The sequence below is a fragment of the Hemiscyllium ocellatum genome, chromosome 8, assembly GCF_020745735.1.
Source record: "Hemiscyllium ocellatum isolate sHemOce1 chromosome 8, sHemOce1.pat.X.cur, whole genome shotgun sequence".
Taxonomy (NCBI): Eukaryota; Metazoa; Chordata; class Chondrichthyes; order Orectolobiformes; family Hemiscylliidae; genus Hemiscyllium; species Hemiscyllium ocellatum.
This window is the reverse complement of record NC_083408.1, coordinates 67,716,413-67,733,363: the sequence shown is the minus strand read 5'-3', so window position 1 is coordinate 67,733,363 and position 16,951 is coordinate 67,716,413. Positions and strand designations below refer to the sequence as shown.

Below are 16,951 nucleotides of genomic sequence, written 5' to 3'. Positions count from 1 at the left end.
AGTTTTTATCAACTTCAAACCGCTTTTTGGAAAACAAAAGAGAAGTATTAAGAATAAGAACATAAGTAATCACTGACAATAGTCCTTTGGTTATGTGTGTGTGTATGACTGAGGAGACAGGAAACATATAAGCCCATTTCGCCTGTTACACTTCGCATCGACCCGGTAAATACAGATTGAACACAGCATTACATTTCAGAAAAAAAACAAAACTGGTTAGAAAAAGAAAACCACAATTACTAGTAACAATTTCTAGTTCTAGATAACACATTTTAATACCCGACATAAGCAAGCTGTTTCTTAAGTGGGCAATCCTACACAAAAGACTTCAATTGTCAAAGAGAAAATGAAGTTGTTGCTGAATTTTCCTCTTGTTACCAGACCCGACCTATTCAAACATAGGCTGGCCAATCAGTGCTGAGCAGGCAGTTTGACGCGCCTGTGTTGACTTGAGGGGCTCTTTCTCCGGCAGGATTTCCTGTATTGTCGCTGACAATGTTAGTTTCTAGGTGACTAGACTGAGCTGCTCCAGTTTTCTGATCGTCTGTGGCCTGAAGCGGTAAACTTTCACCACGCCGCTACTAGCACCAACGCGTTCCAGCCGAAAAGTTAACCAGCGGCTTTGCAGCTGTACTCAGAATAGTAGAGCTTCCCCTTGTTGGAAAGGCCTTCGGTAAGTACAGTTTCTGTAAACAACATTCAGGGCAGAGAGATCGATCAGATGTTTGAGAGCAAAAAACTTTGTACATCAACCCTCTCGATCTGTTTTACTTCCGTTGTTTGTTCTGTGACAGATCACTGCCTGCGTAGCACAGCTTTGTTTAAATGAACAGCTATAATTTCGCGATGTTTCCTTGCTTGTTACAAGCAAGATTATTTGGAGAATGCAGACATATTTTGAGCATTTAAGCTGTATATTTACTACGATAATAATAGAGGAAACAATATCGATTTTTATTTCTTATGGATTTGCAAACTAATCCAGCTGTAGCGATTAAATGATCCAGTCAATGTCGACATTTATCAATTTATTGTTTATAAAATACGCAGTTTCAGTTTGCAAGATAAATCGTGCTAAATTTCAAGCAAACGAATTCAATATCTTTGAACAAAATATAACACACAGTTAACATAGATTCTTGACAAAACGATCGATTTCAGTATTTTACAAATTATGCAAATAGATATAACATTAGTGGTAGTGGCAGCTAAATATGGAAAATCGCAGTTCCTGGGATGGGATAGGATGCTGTGACGTTTCCTGATAAGTTGCTCAATTTTCTCCAGTTTCGACAGGAAGCTGTGCATTTCCGTGTCTACTACTCGTGTTTTCTTTGAGCATGCATTTCTTTCTGCTTTTCCTAAAACCTCTGCCCGGGTTCCTCAGCGGTTTTATGTGAATTTGAATGGACTACGTTCTCAAGCTACTCTACGGTGGATTGCATCATAAAAGAATTTGATCCAATTCTAGTTCAGTATGCACATACACACAGTACAGCAGGGCCAATGGATAACAATTTGTACACAGAATGCTGCCTGATTTTTCTGTCTCCTTGAGAAGGGATACTGACGCCAGTTGTAGCACTACATTTGATCAGCATAAGCGGAAATTGTAATTGAGGGATACTGTCAGGTCATCACTTGACAGGGTGAAGGGTAAAATTAACTTTTTTTGTGACATTCTACAACTGACTTTTGAGAGTTGAGAGATGCCTGTACACTTTTACATTAAAGAAGATGTACATGCAGTAATGTGAGGGAAGTTTACAATGACTTCATTTACAAGTTTGGTTCATCCTCATGGTATTTGTAGCAGGCTGAATGTATTCTGCAGTTATTTAGCATCTAGTTTTGCAAATGATCAACTGACTGGCCACCATCCATCACTTTTACTGACCATAGTCATTCTGCAATACAAATGTTTATTATCAAATGTTTTGGCAGTCCCTCAGGGTACTGGATGAGTTTCTTCGACTCTGAGAGGCAGATTGGTCCCACGGACTTTGCCACAGGTGGAGCAGATGGTGTTTGAGGAGATGGCTGGGAATTTCTTGGCTTCTGTGTGCTTATTCTATTGCTTATGCTTGGCCTCCACATGCTCCACTTGGTGATGTGCGGTAGGCGGCACTTTCACAGAAGCTTCTTCTCCAGTTTGTGCATTCTAGGACAAGTGATTCCCACATGTCAGTGGGAAAGATGTGTTTGTTCAGGGAGGTTTTCAGGGCATCCTTGTAGCATTTCATAGTTGACAGAGTCAAAGGTCAGAGATCAAAGATGGCCAGGTTTAAAGGTTGATGTTCTTCTTTGCAGTTTTCTTTGATTTGTCACTCACTGAAAATCATGTCCATTTTACTTCTTGATGGGCAGAAGCTACATTGAGATATGGGAAAAAGCTGTTCAGCCATCAGGAGGAGGATCCACACGATGATCTTTCCTATGTCAGACAGTGGTGAAATCCGTCTGTAATTTCCACAGTTGTACCTGTGACTTTAGGTCAAAAGTTACAATGTTCTTAGATCTCCTGGCATGCTGTCTTCTTTCCAGACAAAGGTGAGGTCAAGAGTGTCTCCACTGTAATTTAGTATTTGGGGCAGCATGGTGACTCAATGATTTAGTTCTGCTGCCACATGGCTCCAGGGACCCCAGGTTCAATTCCTCCTTAGGTACCTGTCTGTGTGGAGTTTGCATGTTTGCCTGATGTCTGCATGGGTTTCTACTGGAAGCTCTGGTTTCCCCCAAAGATGTGCAGGTTAGTTGGATTAGCCATACTGAATAGTCCATAGTCTCTAGGGATTTGCAGATTAGGTGGGTTGGCCAATGTAAATACAAGGTTATGGGGATAGGGTAGGGTGCTGTGTTTGGGTGGGGTGATTTTTGGAATGGCCTCTTTTTGCATTGCAGCGATTCTATAATTATATGATTCAATGGGAAATCTACTTGTGTTGGAGGCCTTTCTGTCTTTCAGCTGTCGGGTGGCTTTTTTTATCTCATGTTGGAGGTCTGCTGAGATGGGGCTGGGAACTGTGTTGCAGGATTGTGTTGAGAGCACTTGCAACAGAGGCTCTGTCTTGGTTGAAGATTAATTTATTTATTGTTATCACATGTACTGAGATACAGTGAAAAGTGTTGTTTTGCAAACTATACAGGCAGTTCACACTATACAAAGTGCATCAGGCTAGCAGAACAAGGTGCAGAATACAGTGTTACACCTGCAAAGAGGGTACAAAGAGAGAGTTCAGAATTAACATTTGAAAGGTCTGTTCAAAAGTTTGAAAACAGGGTTAGAAGCATTTCTTGAATCGATCCGTACATATATTCAAACTTTTACATCTCTGCCTGACCAAAGAGGTTGGAAGAGAATATAACTGGGTAGGAGGGGTCTTTGATCATGTTGGTTGCTTTTCCGAGGCAGCTGGAAGCATAGATAGAGTCAATGGATAGAGGGCTGGGTTGCTTGATAGACTGGGCTATGTTCACAACTCTCTATAGTTTCTTGCAGTCTTCGAAAGAGCAGTTGCCATATCAGCTGTGATGTATCCAGATGGATGCTTTCTATGCTTTATCTATAAAAATTGCAAGAGGCCTTGTGGACATTCCAAATTTCTTTAGTTTTCTGAGAAAATAGAGATATTGTTGTGCTTTGTTGACCTTTCTGTTGATGTGGATGGACAAGGACCAATGCCTTGACCAGCTCCACCTCGGCATCATTGATGCAGACTAGGGTATGCCCTCCACTTCCTGAAGTCACTGATCACCTCCTTCATTTTGTTGACGTTAATGCAGAGATTGTTGGCTTTACACCATGTCTCTCAGGACTCAATATATTTCCTGTGTTCTGATTTGTCGTTGTTTGAGATACAATCTGGTTGTCTGTCAGCAAACTTGTAAATGGAGTTTTGGCCACACAGTTGTGAGTGTATAAGGAGTACAGTAGGGGGCTGAGTACACAACTGAATGGGGCAGCGGGTGTTGAGGATTATCATGGAGGAGGTGTTGTCACCTGTTCTTATTGATGCAGGGTAGGGTTCAGGAAGTTGAGGATCCAGTTACAGAGAGGGAAAGCCAAGAACTAAATTCCAGATGAGTCTGCTTGGAATTATGGTGTTCAAGGTGGAACTGTAGTCAATATGTAGGAGCCTGACATAGGTATCCTTGTTATCTAGATTTTCCAGTGATGATTGTAGGGCCAGGGAGAAACTTGAAACCAGACCAGAGTCGAAAGTGTGGTGCTAGAAAAGCACAGCAGGTTAGGCAGCATCTGAGGAGCAGGAGAATTGACGTATCAGGCATAAGCCCTTTTTCTGGAAGATTCCTGATGAAAGGCTTATGCCTGAAACATCGATTCTCCTGCTCCTCGGATGCTGCCTGACCTGCTGTGTTTTTCCAGCATCTCACTCTTGACTGTGATCTCCAGCATCTGCACCCTCACTTTCTCTTCCTTGAGACCAGACCAACCACATGGACACTCATCTTTGTGGCAAAGTTTACATGTCATAACAGGCTACAAAGCAACGTTGAACAGAATCATGGGCAACAGTACATCCCTACCCAATGAGCTCAATGCATTTTAGACTCGCTTTGAACAGAGTCAGTGAAGCTATATCACCGATCACAACAGTCTTGAATGTGGATCTTTTGCGCCTGTAGGTGAATTGCAGAGGATCAAGGCTATTTGGTAGGCTGGAGTTGATGTGCCCACACCTCCTCCCTCACCTCTATCCAAGGCCCTCAAGGAGCCTTCCACATCCATCAAAGTTTTACCTGCACATCCACTAATATAATTTATTGTATCTTTTCCTCGCGATGCGGTCTCCTCTACATTGGGGAGACTGGGTGCCTCCTAGCAGAGCGCTTTAGGGAACATCTCTGGGACACCCGCACCAATCAACCACACCGCCCCGTGGCCCAACATTTCAACTCCCACTCTGCTGAGGACATGGAGGTCCTGGGTCTCCTTCACTGCCGCTCCCTCACCACCAGATGCCTGGAGGAAGAATGCCCATGTTCCGCCTCGGAACACTTCAACCCCAGGGCATCAATGTGGACTTCACCAGTTTCCTCATTTCCCCTTCCCCCACCTCTTCCTAGTTTCAAGCTTCCAGTTCAGCACTGTCCCCATGACTCGTCCGGACTTGTCCGACCTGCCTAGCTCCTTTTCCACCTATCCACTCCACCCTCTCCTCCCTGACCTATCACCTTCATCTCTTCCCCCACTCACCCATTGTACTCCATGCTACTCACTCCCCACCCCCACCTCCCTCTAGCTTATCTCTCCATGCTTCCAGCTCACTGCCTTTATTCCTGATGAAGGGCTTTTGCCCGAAACATCGATTTCGCTGCTCGTTGGATGCTGCCTGAACTGCTGTGCTCTTCCAGCACCACTGATCCAGAATCTGGTTTTCGGCATCTGCAGTCATTGATTTTACCTCGTTGATGTGAGCCATGACTACCTTTCTGAAGCATGTTATAGTTATGGATGTCACAGCCATCGGGTGGTAGTTATTGAAGCATGCCACATGATTTTTCTTTGGTACCGGAATGATGGTAGTCTTCTTGAAGCAGGTGGGAACTTCAAGTCGTAGTAAAGAGAGGTTAAAGATGTCTCCGGGATATTCCCATCAACTGGTCCGCACAGGATCTGAGTGCATGGCCAGGGATTCACTCTGGGCCAGTTGATTTCCATGGGTTCACACTCAAAAAGGCTGGTCTAAAATCTACAGCAGTGACCATGGGTACAGGTACATCCAAGGCTGTTGTGATTGGTGACATAGCTTCACTGACTTTCTGTTCAAAGCAAGTGTAAAATGCATTGAACTCATTGGGTAGGGATGTACTGCATGGAGCTGAACAGTAGTTTTAAAGTTTGCAGGTGCACAGACAGCACCCAAACTGAAACATTTATATCGAGAGGTAGTGCAGTTAGAGCAGCAGTTTTTATCAAGACGACAGGTTTTTAATTTAGCCAAGCAATTTAAACCAGGCGCTTTCTATGCTTTATCTATAAAAATTGCAAGAGGCCTTGTGGACATTCCAAATTTCCTTAGTTTTCTGAGGAAATAGAGATATTGTTGTGCTTTGTTGACCTTTCTGTTGATGTGGATGGACAAGGACCAATGCCTTAACCAGCTCCACCTCAGTATCATTGATGCAGACTAGGGTATGCCCTCCACTTCCTGAAGTCACTGATCACCTCCTTCATTTTGTTGACGTTAATGCAGAGATTGTTGGCTTTACACCATGTCCCTCAGGACTCAATATATTTCCTGTGTTCTGATTTGTCATTGTTTGAGATACAATCTGGTTGTCTGTCAGCAAACTTGTAAATGGAGTTTTGGCCACATAGTTGTGAATGTATAAGGAGTACAGTAGGGGGCTGAGTACACAACTGTATGGGGCAGCGGGTGTTGAGGATTAGTTTAATTTAAATTTGATGGTTTTGACAACATAGGACAATCCTAATGCAAGAAATTGATGTGTCATCAAGGTTACAAAAGAAATGGCAGATGGGCAAAGATCCCAGAGCTAACTGCGATCAACCAAAGACAACAGCTCTCAATTCTCGAGAGAGAATTGCTGGCTCTCCCAGTCATTTATATATTAGAGAAAGCACCATCTAAATCATTTCAGTACCAATGGCAAAAAAGACAGTCTTGACAGAAAAAAACAATGGAGAAGATGTTCCTAACAGACGAAATGATAAAGAAGACACAGAACATTCTGGAAGACATGTAAGCTGACTGTAATTTTGAGGGACTAAATTCTGTATTTTTGTTATATGAGGGGGCATTGTATTTATTGGAACTGCATACCTTTAGAATCTTGTTCACTTTGGGAATAGTTAGTAGTCAGAAGGAATTTATTCAGTTTGTTAATAGTTTAGTTAATTTTCCCACTGTTAGAGTTTGATAAGTAAATTGTTACTAGTTAATTTTAAAATGAGTGTCAGGGAATTATTTTTATTTAACCACTAGAAATTGTTGAGAAGCAGGTTACACCACTTTTCAAACTCTTTTTACAGATTATAGGGTGAGCTGCTCCTCTTTGGATTTTTTGGTTTTCATTCTCAGATTGGGGTCAACCTCCACTTTATAATACTACCTTATATAGTTGATGCATGACTTCTACACTTTTGTGTTCTATTCCTCTCAATACAAATGCTGAATTCGATTAATCTTTCTGATTGTTTCCTGTACATGTTCATGCGCTGCTTTGTCAATGATGTCCCTTCAACAGAAAGTCAGTTGTGGTGATGTTCATTGCTAATTCCACTGTTAAGCACCATTCACAACACAGCAGATGTAGAAGTAGTCTATTCCAAATGAATCATGACATGGTCATTATCCAAGTTATGGCTGACAAATGGAAAGTAACACAAGTGCCAGGTATGACCATCTCTAACAAGAGAGAAATTAACCAGTGCTTCTTGACATTCAATGGCAATACCATTACTGAATCCTGTACAAACAATATACAAGGGTTACCATTGACCTGGACTAACCATTTAATCACGGTGGTGACAACAGCAGGTCAGAAAGTGCAGTGAGTAACTCACTTTCTGATTTACCCACTGCCTTATCATTATTTACAAGGCACATGTCAGGAATGTGATCAGTTGTCTGGATGAGTACAGCTCCAATAACACACAAACTTGACATCATCCAGACAAAAGCGCCGACTTGACTGGCACCACTTCTGCAGTCACTTCCTTAACCACTAAGTAGCCACATTGTGTACCATCGACATGATGCACTGCAGAAATTCACCAAGGGCTGCTTAGACAGCACCTTTCAAACCCATGACTACTACCACCGAGAAGGACAAGGGCAGCAGATTCATGGCAAGTTCTTCTTCAAACTGCTCGCCATCCTTACTTGGAAATATGTCATTGTTCCTCAGTATCACTGAGTCAAAATGCCAGAAATTCCTCCCAAGAACATTGTAGGCGTGCCAACATCACATGGGTTGCAGCAGTTCAAAAAGGCAGCTTACCACCTTTTCAATGACAATTATGAATGGGCAATAAATGCTGGCCCAGCTACTGTTCTTCACATCCTATGAATGAATTCAAAATAAAATTCACTTTAAAAATCTGTTAAGTGCCCTGAATGTCCTACGGCCTCGCTGATTTTAGTTTTATATTATTCAGTAAGTACCCTGTACTATCATTTTTGGGACCAATGTGAGTAACCTAAATTTTTAAGTCAATTCATCACAGATTTGTCTCATCATTTAATGTACTAATATCTCTTTGTAACTTTTTAGTTCTCTTTATTCTACTTAGAACACCACCTCTCATTGTTTCAAAGAGACATTTAGATTTGTGTTTTTCTATTCCATCATCTGGTACATCACTCAATTATTACGCAGAGATTCTGCTTTGAGAATTCCGTTCTAATGCTGTTCACTGAAAGATGATTTGTGTTTCATTTTTACCCTTTGCAGTTTTTTTTGGGGTAACTGTTATTTAACCAAAGGATTCACTCAATATTGCAAGTTGCTGTACTGAGAAATTATTCTGGATAAACAATTTGTCAGAGGACAAAGTAATCTTTTAAGATTGCTAGCAGACACAGTCTCTCTTGAGATCCTTTTCCCAAGTTTGCAGATACTGGTTAAATATGAATACTTCATCTCATTGTCTAAAACTGCTGCAGTGATACATGGATATTAAATTAATTAAGTGAAAGCTATTATTGGAGTAGCATCTGATATGTTTAAACTGCTGATTCATATTTTTTTCATGGTAGCTCTTCAGTATATGTTTTTCTCTGATTTTCTTTGACTACAGAGATTCTGCATAATTGTTGTTTCAAACTGATGTGGATTTTCTCCACACTTGTAATGTTCCCAAAAGAATTACTTTGTGATTATTTGGACATTAAGCAATGAATCATTGTTGATGTAACATGAACTCCAGCTGTGAGAAACATTATCATTGTCAACAGCTGCATTTTCCACCATGTGTCATCGTTCTGTCTACTAATTTCATATGTACCCCTCTGGAAGTTTATTACCTACTTTTTAACTTTCATTCCTTCTTCTCTGTGGTATCTTTGAAGAAGTGATAGTCTTCCTATACCAAGGCCACATTCATTGTCAGTTTTTAACACGTTACGAAGAATTGCATCAAAGTGAATGTGGTCTGATTCTTTCACATTTTTTCATTTTGGAACATTCTTCATTTCTTGAGCCCTGATATAACAGATTGTATTGGAAGTCATCTTCGTGGAGCTTTGTGAGAACAAATCCACGTGGCACTACTGAAAAGTTTCTGACTGATGCCATTTTATATGGAGGAATTTTTGGTTTTGAGCTGCAGGAATTATTTCAGTGTTTTGCAAAGCTGATGAGTACTGAGTGTGATAAATCTCACTTCAAGAAAGGAAAGCCTCATAGCAATATTTTCTGTTGAAAGTACTCTATCTCTGCAAAATAAAATATTAATAAAATATGGATATTTTGTACTATATATCTTGCTATTACATGACATTCCTAACATGCCTGAAAGCAACCTTTTGTGTATCCATTTCTCTAGAGTTGCATCGTGATTTTGGTTACAGTGACTGTTAATCAGTGCTTCAAAGTGGCTCCATTAACCTGTATGGTAGATGGCATTTAATTAGACTCCACAGCTGATCTGAGCTACCAGCTCCTATAATCCCTCCAGTGGCTGTATGTGGCACAATATTAACTGTTTGTGCATTTTGCCTGGCTTAATATTTACTCTTTAATGCTGAGTTTTCCGAAAGGCTGAATACTGCAGGGTGTGTAGGAACAGCTCCCATAAATACTTTACTGAAGACACTCTGGGGGCACATGTGGGAGGAGCAGAGTCCTAATGTTGCTTTGTATGAGCTAAATATAATAGGGTGAAAACAATTCTGCTGGGCTTTTTGTAATGCAGGAATCTTGAGAAATCTTGATCAGAAAGTACTCCTACCCACTCTGCTAGCATAAGGATTTCCTTCATCTTTAATCATAATTTGTTTAGTTGATTATAGTTTGGTTATAGAAATACACGGACAAATAGAATTATCAATATTTTGCTTTAGCTTTACAAAGCTGTTAACAAAGATGAACTCATCTGGTTTTGTGATAAACAGTTTAGATCATTATAAGCCAGGGAAATTATGGTATTTTTATGTAGCTACCTGCTTACTATCTCAATCTATTAAAATAGAGCAAGTGGAAAAGACCTCTGACACCATGATGATGTTGGTCATTCAGTTAGAGTAGTTACTGACAGTAAGGAAAATAAATTGACTGGAATGTCTTTTAAACCATAAGGCCATAAGATAGGATCAGGAATAAGCTATTCACTGAGTTTGCTCTGTCATTCAGTAAAATTATGGCTGGTCTATTAATTCTCAACTCCACTTCCCTGCCTTTTAGCTATAACCCTCGATTCCTTGAATGATTAAAAATCTGTCTGTCTCAATCTTGAGTATATTTAATCATCCAGCCTCAACACTGTCTGTGGTTAAAAAAATCCAGATCCATTGCTCTTTGAGATACGAAATTTCCCCTCATCTCTCTCTTGAGTGTGCAACTCCCTATTCTGAGATCAAACCCTCCGGTGCTAGACTCTCCCACAAGGGGAACCAATCTCTTTGCATCTACCCTGTCAAGTTCTCTAAGGGTCTTGTATGTTTCAATAAGATTGCCTCTCATTCTTCTATATTTCAGTGGGTGCAGACCCAGTTTACTCAATCTCTCCTCATAAGACAGTCATTCCATATCTGGTATCAATTTAGTGAATCTTCTCTGGACTGTCTTCAATGATATGCGTTTCCTTTGACAAGGGGCCCAAAACTGTAATTCCAGCCATGGTCTGAGTTTTAGCAAAATCCCCCTACTTTTATACTCCATTCCTTCTAAAATAAAGGCCAACATTCCGTTTTCCTTCCCTTTACCTGCTGCATTTGGATGCTAGTTTTTTGCGGTTCATGGATGAGTACACCCAAGTTACTCTGTTCCACAAATTTCTATGTCCTTCTCCATTTAAAAACTGTTCAGCCCTTCAATTCTTCCTGTCAAAGTGCATAATCCTTTTTGAATGATCTGGCACAGAGAATGTGGCACCTTACTTGGCTGTCTCCAGATAATTCTTCCTGTCAGCCCACATTTCAAATGAGCAACCTGTAGAACTGGAATTGGAAGATTATGGTGAAGCAGATACAGATTGATTGAGTGAATAAGCAAGAGGTGGAAAACTGAGTCAAATATGGAAAGATCAAATGGAGTAAAATGTTAGGAAATACGAGGTTATTCACTTGGCAACAAGAATAGAAAAATAGATATGGTTTTTAAACAGTAAGCATCTATGAAATGCAATTTTACAGGACTTTGAGATCATATCTAGAATATTTAGTGAAGTATGTCTGGACATGAGGACATACGTACTTACCTCAGAGGTTCAATTAATTGATTTCTGGGTGGGAGAATTTCCAATGAGGACAGATTGAGTAGAATAAAACCATGTTCTCTTAAATTCAGAAAATGAAAGTTAGTCTCATTAAAATATGCAGATCCTTGGAGGCCTTCACAGCATAGCTCTCTGGTTGCTTCCCTTGGCTGCTTGCATTTACCTGTTGTGGTTTCTTTACTGATGAACCCAGCATTTTCACTTCTTCAGTCATGCTATTTGAGGATTGATGATTACTTAGTATGATCTATGCCACTCGTACTGATGAATTGAAGAATTGAAATGTTCCACTTGAAGTTTTGAATATTTGTAGCTCAGGTTGAGGTTCTGGATGTAGGTTTGCTCGCTGAGCTGGAAGGTTCATTTCCAGATGTTTCGTCACCCTACTAGGTAACATCTTCAGTTGGTAATCATCCCAACGTCCACAAACAAAGCTGCATCAGAACATTATTTCAATGAGCCAATACACACTGCAGCACAGAGGAACTCACAGAGGGACTACGCAGAGCAGAGGAAAATCATTTATACCGTGTATTCAAAAAGAATGGGTACCCAATGAACACAGTCTGCTAATTTCTCAACAACAAACCCAAACAAGCAGACAAAACATGTCCATAAACCCTAGCCACCCTCCCCTACATCAAAGACATCTCGGAAATGACTGCCAGACTGCTCAGACCCATTAACATCATGGTAGCCCACAAGTCCACCAAAACACTAAATAGCAGCTAATGAACTTGAAAGACCCTATACAGACAACAAACAAAACTAATATCATTTATAAAATACCGTGCAAGAACTGTAACAAACTCTACATTGAACAAACAGGCAGAAAAGTAGCCACCAAGATATATGAACATCAACTAGCCACAAAACGACATGACCCTCTCTCACTGGTATCCTTACATACAGATAAGGAAGGACACCACTTTGACTGGGACAACATATCCTAGGACACGCCAAACAGAGACATGCACGAGAATTCCTAGAAGCATGGCATTCCAACCACAACTGTAACAACAAACAAATCGAGTTAGTCCCGATGTACCATCCCCTGAGAAAAAGAACCAGAAATGGCATCACCACAGGAAATGACATCACCAACCCAAATATATAAATAGAAAGCAGGAATTATCAGCAATGCTTCACCCTGAGGCCAACTGAAGATGTAACCTAGTAGGGTGACGAAACGTCTGCAAATGAACCTTCCAGCTCAGCAAGCAAACCTACATCCAGTTCCTCTTGAATTTGCATTGTATCATCAACTGACATCAATGTTGAATCCACTCTTACAATTTGTTTGCCAGGTTGTGTTCCTTTATGAAAAACTTCAGTTAAAATAAAAATCAATGAGATCAAGCTTTCCTTGGTTGATATTTGCTGTCTATGGTGCTTATAATAATGACTTAATTATCTTATAATTTTAATAAACATTCCTGTTTCTTTTCATGGTTTCTCCAAACAAATCTGGTTTTTGCAATCTAATAAATTCTTAATGCCTTAAGCATAGATCTGCATTCTTTATCTCATCATTTCTGTCTTCTTACAAACTTTGCTGATTTTATTGACTGTGTTTTCTTAAATGATCATGGGAATAGAAAGTATTTCTGCTAACTCCATGTGGATTCAGATCTCTATCTTATTGACTGTGTGAAAGAATTTTCTTATGTCAACATTGTTAATTTTAATAGATTTTATCTTCTTTTTGGATTCTGCCATGATCTAGGAAGCCCAAAGAAATTTTTTAACAATTCTTCCTTGCCCAGTTTTTCAACAGCTGTTTCTTTAAAATTAACATTTCCTTCACCTGTGGTTCCATATCTAGCCACTCCTTGAATAGTAGTTGCCTAATTGGTGTATTTTTGAGCAGGCTTGGGATACCTCGTTGTCTTCTGACCATAGTTGTTGATTGTTACTAGTTTAGTTCCTTTTGTTATTTAAGTAAGGTTGAAGTCAAGATACACATTCATACTGAAGTCTAGAATTTTTGACTATGAATGTATAAATATTTATGCTTCTCAATACCCCCCTTACACTCACAAACCAATTAAAGAAAAAGCTTTCTCTGCAAAAATTAATTTTGAAAAACAAACATTTTGACCTTTTTTTGTGTAAGGTAAAAAGGATAAAGTATGAAAAGTTCAATGTTGCTTTTATTCTGCATAACTTAGTTCTGTATAACTAAGCACAGGATATTGTCAGTGGGATCTTCAAGCCTAGTAGGCTCCAAGATGCCAACAAATGTTCTAAAGAAATTCTCAGAAGTGGCAAGTGTTCGGCTCAGAGTCTTATCTCTTTATCAGCTACACTCCTTTTGAATTTACAACAATATGTCAATAGTCACAACTTTTGATTGCCATAAATCTAAGCCTGTGATTTCCGCGAAATACAATAGCAACAAACTTTGGCTGTTTGCATAGCTTAAATCATGGGATTTCCATTAAGTGATTTGAAGAAGGTGTCCCACTGACCTTTTCAAATGAATCACTGTGTTCAGTCATTCAATCTGAATGCTCAGAAAAATGCAGTGTCTTCGTAACTGCTGCTCTGTAACTGTGTCATATTTCTGATTATCTTCTATAATTTGCCTATTGTTTTGAAAATATAGCCTATTTAAAGGGCTGGGCAATGCTTGTGGCTATGAAACTTTCTTGTTCCATAGTGCTGACAATGCATTTTAATATCTGCTGGCTGTCCGACTCTTTGTGTTGACTTGTCACATGTGTCTTTCACTTCTTTGTACTTTATCATAGGAAATCTGCAGTGTACAATTTATAATGTAGATCTTCTCAGTTTAGGATCATTTTGTTGTTACTTTCAGACTTCATGAATTTGATTGAAAGTTCCATAGTTACACCCATTAATCTGTGGAGATCATTCATGCAATTGTTTGGATTCCCTTGGATTTTGAACTTTTCTGTAACATCTTGTTTCAAGAGTTGTATTTGTTTTGAGATTGAAGAAATTGTTAAAAGCCTATAGATCAAAAATATCTGTGTCTTTCTTATGTCTTGAAGAGCTGTAACATCAGCTCAATTATCTCATAGTCTGAATTGAATACATAACTGTGTTTACTTCTTCAGTTTTCAACTGCTTCTATGGTTTGGAAGCATTCTGTATCTTAAACACTATTTTCGCCAAAATGTCTGAATCTGTGTTCTATTTGGCACACCCCAGAAATTAAATCTTTCTGGCAGTATTATTTCTCCTGCTGTTTCTGTCTAATGGGATTACTTATCTTCTTACTTCAAAAGTTTTCGATTCAGAATGTTGCTCTTCTTGTTTTAATGGTTTATAGTCCTTTAGTGTGTGAATATTGCTTTATCCTGTTTGCCTGAAAAATCTAAATCTGTTGTAAGCTAATGGTGTTTATTTTCCTTGTGTTGAAGGCTTTAAATTGTGCAGTACAGTAATGCTGCTTTCCTCTACTTTGTACAGGGTGATTTTATAGATGTGGAAAAATGGGAGGCAATGCAAAAGAGAATACAGGAGCTAAACATTATTTAAGTGGAGAAAGAATGAAGAAATCTACAGCACCCAGGGATTTAGGCATTCTCAGGCATAAATCACAAAATATTAGCATCCAGTAAAATCTATAAGTTCAGCAGGTAATAAGGAAGAAAAGTAGAATGCTAGTCTTTACTTCAAAGAGAATGGAGAATAAGGAAACCTTGTTAAAATCATACAAGGCATTAGATCTGGAATACTGTGAAAATTTTTGGTTTACTTAGCTCAGAAAAGAGATTCTGACATGGGAGGTAGTCCAGAGAAGGTTCACTAGGTTGATCCCTGGTATGGAGGCATTGTCTTACGAGAAGAGGTTAAATCAATTGGATCTATACTCATTGGAGTTTAAAAGAATGGGAGGTGATTTGTTGAAACATGCAGGATTCTTAGGAAACTTGGTCGGATAGATGCAGAGAAGTTGGCACAGTGGTTAGCACTGCTGCCTCACAGCGCCAGAGACCCGGGTTCAATTCCCGACTCAGGCGACTGACTGTGTGGAGTTTGCACGTTCTCCCCGTGTCTGCGTGGGTTTCCTCCGGGTGCTCCGGTTTCCTCCCACAGTCCAAAGATGTGCGGGTCAGGTGAATTGGCCATGCTAAATTGCCCGTAGTGTTAGGTAAGGGGTAAATGTAGGGGTATGGGTGGGTTTCGCTTCGGCGGGTCGGTGTGGACTTGTTGGGCCGAAGGGCCTGTTTCCACACTGTAAGTCTAATCTAATCTGAAGTTGATTTGCCTTGTGAGAGAATTGAGGAACAGAAGGAATATCTTGGAGTAAGGGGTATCCCAGTGAAAACAGAGACAAGGAGGATTTGCTTCTCTCAGAGAGTAATAAATCTGTGGAATTGTTACTACAGAAGGCTAAAGTAAGTGGGATGTTAAGTATATTCATGGCTGAGATAGACATTTTTAATAAGTAAGGTGTTCAAAGATTATCAGGAAAAGGTATCTAAGTGGATTTGGAGGATCAGGTTGGCCATGATCTCAATAAATGGCAGGACAGACTCAATGGGCTGAATGGCCTACTGCTGCTCCTCTGTCTTATGGTCTCTTAGTGGTATAATGGTTATGTCAGTAGATTTGTAATCCAGAGTCTCAGATGAAAGTTCTGGGAAAATGTATTCAAATTCCACCATCTGCTCTGGTGAAATTTGAATATTCAATTAAAAAAAACCTGGAATTAAAAGCTCGTCTAATGGTGACCATATAACCATTGCTGATTGTTGTAAAATAGAAATCATCTAGTTCACTCACATCTCTGTAGTGAAATTAGTTGGGACATCTGGCTGTTAACCAAAAGGTCGAAGGTTCGAAACCATGCAGAAACAAAGCCTTGGCTGTTATGGGGTCAGTAACCTCAGTTAGCTCAAAGACTGGCTTAGAGTCATACAACAAAGAAACAGGCCCCACAGCCCAATTTGTCCACGCTGACGAGGTTTTCTAAACTGAACTGGTTCCATTTACCTGTGTTTGGTCTATATCAATCTACACCTTTCCTATTCATGTACCTGTCCAAATGTGTTTTAAATGTTGCAATTGTACCCGCTTCCATCACCTCCTCTGGCAGCCCATTCCAGATACACACCACCCTCTGTATGAAAATGTTGCCCCTCAGGTCCCTTTCAAATCTTTCCCTTCTCACCTTAAATTGATGCCCTCTAGATTAGATTAGATTAGATTCCCTACCCTGTGGAAACCCTTCTGCCCAACAAGTCCATACTGACCCTCTGCCTTCTTCATCACCCTGTCTACCTGTGATGCCACTTTGACAGAACTATGTACCTGCAACCCTGAGTCTTTCTGTTTGACAGTATTCCCCATGGTCTTTTCATTAATTGTGCAAGCCGTGCCATGGTTTCTTTTACCAAAGTGAAAACATAGCATTTATCTAAATTAAACTCCACCTGCCTTTCCTCGGCTACTGGCCAAATTGATCAAGATCCCATTATACTTTTGGATAATCTTCTTCATTGTCCACTATATCACCAATTTTGGTGTCATCCGCATACTTACTAACCATGC

At 39.9% G+C, this 16,951-nt stretch overlaps 1 protein-coding gene across 1 annotated transcript in view; it reads left to right on the top strand.

The window, feature by feature from the left end:
- The first annotated feature begins 458 nt into the window (after positions 1-458).
- The window catches only part of LOC132817898 (E3 ubiquitin-protein ligase pellino homolog 2), a 251,486-nt gene continuing 234,993 nt past the window's right edge, over positions 459-16,951 (top strand). Inside the window, exon 1 of the mRNA XM_060828424.1 lies at positions 459-673. The gene's annotated coding sequence lies outside the window, so the exon portion shown is untranslated. The remainder of the gene's footprint in view (positions 674-16,951) is intronic.